The sequence below is a fragment of the Hylobates moloch genome, unplaced genomic scaffold, assembly GCF_009828535.3.
Source record: "Hylobates moloch isolate HMO894 unplaced genomic scaffold, HMol_V3 SCAFFOLD_2, whole genome shotgun sequence".
NCBI lineage: Eukaryota > Metazoa > Chordata > Mammalia > Primates > Hylobatidae > Hylobates > Hylobates moloch.
In genome coordinates this window covers 27,229,778-27,234,460 of record NW_026652277.1, presented here as the reverse complement: position 1 = coordinate 27,234,460, position 4,683 = coordinate 27,229,778, and the positions used below count along the sequence as shown (strand labels likewise).

Below are 4,683 nucleotides of genomic sequence, written 5' to 3'. Positions count from 1 at the left end.
CACCCAGGTACACAGCTCAGAGCTCTCAAACATCTGATGCTGGCACGTCACATTACTGACGAAGCAAATACAAGACTCAAGGTCAAGTGTACGATGAGTTTCTAAGCCCAAGAGTCCCTGGAAAACTAGAAGGAACAATTGTCCCCACCTCTGCAAGATCTCCACAAGGCACTTCCAGGCTGTAGCAGGCGGTCACTGATGGGTCCAGATGTGGCTGGAGCAGGGGGCACAGGGCTCCTTGCTAATCAGGTTCTTGTTAGCATGGCCCAGGGGTACTGATGGCTCCTGGGGGTTTCCTCCAGGAAGCTCACTGGAAGCACAGACATCCTTGGGTATGAAGCCTCGGTGGTTAGACAGGTCTTGTTTCCTGCAGGACAGAACTGCGGGGCACTTCCTCCGTCATGAGTGAGAGAGACGATCACGTCACCACTCTCTTCCGCCATAATACCTTCGTCAAGCTCTCGGGAGAGCTTCTGGAGATGCTGAGTTCCCGCCCCCGCAGGGCCTCGGTCACTGTAAGACTCACTGGGAGAGCAGAGGGGCTCTGTTGAGTAGTAGGGGCTCCGGAAGGCAGCCTCCTGCCTCGACAGCCTTACTGGGTGGGCACGTGAGCCTATGGGGCAGAGAGGCGGTGATGCTCCTTCCCCCAGGGGTCTGCGGCTGAGTGGGCAGGGGCGGCTCCAGACAGCCGGGTGCTCTCGTGGCTCAGGCTGTGAGTTGGTGATCCACTGCCCTCTGTGCCCCTCGCTTCCTCCTCCTGGCCTTCACCTGGGTCTCCACCAGCCATTTGGTGCCGCTTTGGCAGGACTTCTGGCTTCTCTGGGACTTGGCACCCAAGGCACCCTTAGCTGAGGGAGCTGCAGCCTGGAGGCCCTGCTGCCCTGGCTCTGGTTTTTCCAGGCCTTTCCAGAAGGGGCCTGCCTAGAGGCTGAGATTGACAGCTCTCAGGGGCAGCCTCCTTTGGAACTGTCTGCCTTGGGAACTCAGGGCCCTGGCGTGGGTCTCCTGATGGCTGGCCAAAGGCTGCAGCTCCTTGCTGTCCTCCAGCTGCTGCTGGTGCTGTAGAGATTTCCCGCACACAGAGGCCCCCAATCCCTGCCACCAGAAAGCCATCTGCCTGGCCAAAAGTCTTCTCCGCCCACTACACCCTGACACCACCAACGCCCACCCGAGCCCGAACACATCGTGTTTCTCATTTTTTAAAGAAATGTACTTAAGGCTATGAATTTCATCCTTAGTTATAGTTTAGCTATACTCCATAAGACTTGACAGATAATTATTCATTCTATTTTGTAGTTTTAATTGTTTTTATGCCTTTAACCCATAGAAAAAAATTGCGCACAATATTAAGTTTTTAAAATATCAGTTTCCAAAATTTAAGCAGGGTTTGTTACTTTAAAAATATTTAATTGAATCAAAATTAGAGAATATGGCATGCATCACATTAATTTTTCAAGAAATTTTTATGGCCTTTTATGTGGTTATTTTAAAAAATGATGAAAACTCCGGCTGGCAAAAATAAACAAATAAATAAAAATAAAAAATAGAAAAAAGAATCATCTGGTTTTCTTTATGGGGGTAAATATATTGATATACTTAATATTTAAATATCATAAATAAATGAGACTACTATATAAGATAAATATTATATAATGCATATCGAATACATAAAAATTAGATAAAATCTGATAATTTTATTGTTTGACTCTTCTATATCTTAACTGATCTTTCTCCTCTCCTTCGCCAATCTTCTTTTGGTAGAAATTTATTAAGATCTTTCTCTGATCAAGATCTAAAATTGACACCCTAACATCACAACTAAAAGAACTAGAGAAACAAGAGCAAACACATACAAAAGCTAGCAGAAGGCAAGAAATAACTAAGATCAGAGCCCAACTGAAGGAAATAGAGACACAAAAAACCCTTCAAAAAAATCAATGAATCCAGGAACTGGTTTTTTGAAAAGATCAACCAAATTGATAGACCGCTAGCAAGACTAATAAAGAAGAAAAGAGAGAAGAATCAAATAGATGCAATAAAAAATGACAAAGGGGATATCACCCCCGATCCCACAGAAATACAAACTACCATCAGAGACTACTATAAACACCTCTATGCAAATAAGCTAGAAAATCTGGAAGAAATGGATAAATTCCTGGACACATACACCCTCCCAAGACTAAACCAGGAAGAAGTTGAATCTCTGAATAGACCAATAACAGGTTCTGAAATTGAGGCAATAATTAATAGCTTACCAACCAAAAAAAGTCCAGGACCTGATGGATTCACAGCTGAATTCTACCAGAGGTACAAGGAGGAGCTGGTACCATTCCTTCTGAAACTATTCCAGTCAATAGAAAAAGAGGGAATCCTCCCTAACTCATTTTATGAGGCCAGCATCATCCTGATACCAAAGCCTGGCAGAGACACAACCAAAAAAGAGAAGTTTAGACCAATATCCCTGATGAACATCCATGCAAAAATCCTCAATAAAATACTGGCAAACCGAATCCAGCAGCACATCAAAAAGCTTATCCATCATGATCAAGTGGGCTTCATCCCTGGGATGCAAGGCTGGTGCAACATACGCAAATCAATAAATGTAATCCAGCATATAAACAGAATCAATGACAAACACCACATGATTATCTCAATAGATGCAGAAAAGGCCTTTGACAAAATTCAACAGCCCTTCATGCTAAAAACTCTCAATAAATTAGGTATTGATGGGACGTATCTCAAAATAATAAGAGCTATCTATGACAAACCCACAGCCAACATCATACTGAATGGGCAAAAACTGGAAGCATTCCCTCTGAAAACTGGCACAAGACAGGGATGCCCTCTCTCACCACTCCTATTCAACATAGGGTTGGAAGTTCTGGCCAGGGCAATCAGGCAGGAGAAGGAAATAAAGGGCATTCAATTAGGAAAAGAGGAAGTCAAATTGTCCCTGTTTGCAGATGACATGATTGTATATTTAGAAAACCCCATCGTCTCAGCCCAAAATCTCCTTAAGTTGATAAGCAACTTCAGCAAAGTCTCAGGATACAAAATCAATGTGCAAAAATCACAAACATTCTTATACACCAATAACAAACAGAGAGCCAAATCATGAGTGAACTCCCATTCACAATTGCTTCAAAGAGAATAAAATACCTAGGAATCCAACTTACAAGGGATGTGAAGGACCTCTTCAAGGAGAACTACAAACCACTGTTCAATGAAATAAAAGAGGATACAAACAAATGGAAGAATATTCCATGCTCATGGATAGGAAGAATCAATATTATGAAAATGGCCATACTGGCCAAGATAATTTATAGATTCAATGCCATCCCCATCAAGCTACCAATGACTTTCTTCACAGAATTGGAAAAAACTACTTTAAGGTTCATATGGAACCAAAAAAGAGCCCGCATTGCCAAGTCAATCCTAAGCCAAAAGAATAAAGCTGGAGACATCATGCTACCTGACTTCAAACTATACTACAAGGCTACAGTAACCAAAACAGCATGGTACTGGTACCAAAACAGAGATGTAGACCAATGGAACAGAACAGAGCCCTCAGAAATAATGCCACATATCTACAACTATCTGATCTTTGACAAACCTGACAAAAACAAGAAATGGGGAAAGGATTCTCTATTTAATAAATGGTGCTGGGAAAACTGGCTAGCCATATGTAGAAAGCTGAAACTGGATCCCTTTCTTGCACCTTATACAGAAATTAATTCAAGACGGATTAAAGACTTACATGTTAGACCTAAAACCATAAAAACCCTAGAAGAAAACCTAGGCAATACCATTCAGGACATAGGCATGGGCAAGGACTTCATGTCTAAAACACCAAAAGCAATGGCAACAAAAGCCAAAATTGACAAATGGGATCTAATTAAACTAAAGAGCTTCTGCACAGCAAAAGAAACTACCATCAGAGCAAACAGGCAACCTACAGAATGGGAGAAAATTTTTGCAACCTACTCATCTGACAAAGGGCTAATATCCAGAATCTACAATGAACTCAAACAAATTTACAAGATAAAAACAAACAACCCCATCAAAAAGTGGGTGAAGGATATGAACAGACACTACTCAAAAGAAGACATTTATGCCGCCAAAAAACAATGAAAAAATGCTCATCATCACTGGCCATCAGAGAAATGCAAATCAAAACCACAATGAGATACCATCTCACACCAGTTAGAATGATGATCATTAAAAAGTCAGGGAACAACAGGTGCTGGAGAGGATGTGGAGAAATAGGAACACTTTGACACTGTTGGTGGGACTGTAAACTAGTTCAACCATTGTGGAAGTCGGTGTGGCTATTCCTCAGGGATCTAGAACTAGAAATACCATTTGACCCAGCCATCCCATTACTGGGTATATACTCAAAGGATTATAAATCATGCTGCTATAAAGACACATGTACTCATATGTTTACTGCAGCACTATTCACAATAGCAAAGACTTGGAACCAACCCAAATGTCCAACAATGGATTAAGAAAATGTGGCACATCTACACCATGGAATACTATGCAGCCATAAAAAATGATGAGTTCATGTCATTTGTGGGGACATGGATGAAGCTGGAAACCATCATTCTCAGCCAACTATTTCAAGGACAAAAAAACCAAACACTGCATGTTCTCATTCATAGGTGGGAATGGAACAATGCA

General features: G+C 42.0%; 1 pseudogene; it reads right to left on the bottom strand.

Moving 5' to 3' along the window:
• Window positions 1–245: 245 nt before the first annotated feature.
• On the bottom strand, window positions 246–1,113 carry LOC116476406 (protein PIMREG-like; annotated as a pseudogene).
• Between the last annotated feature and the right edge of the window lie 3,570 nt (window positions 1,114–4,683).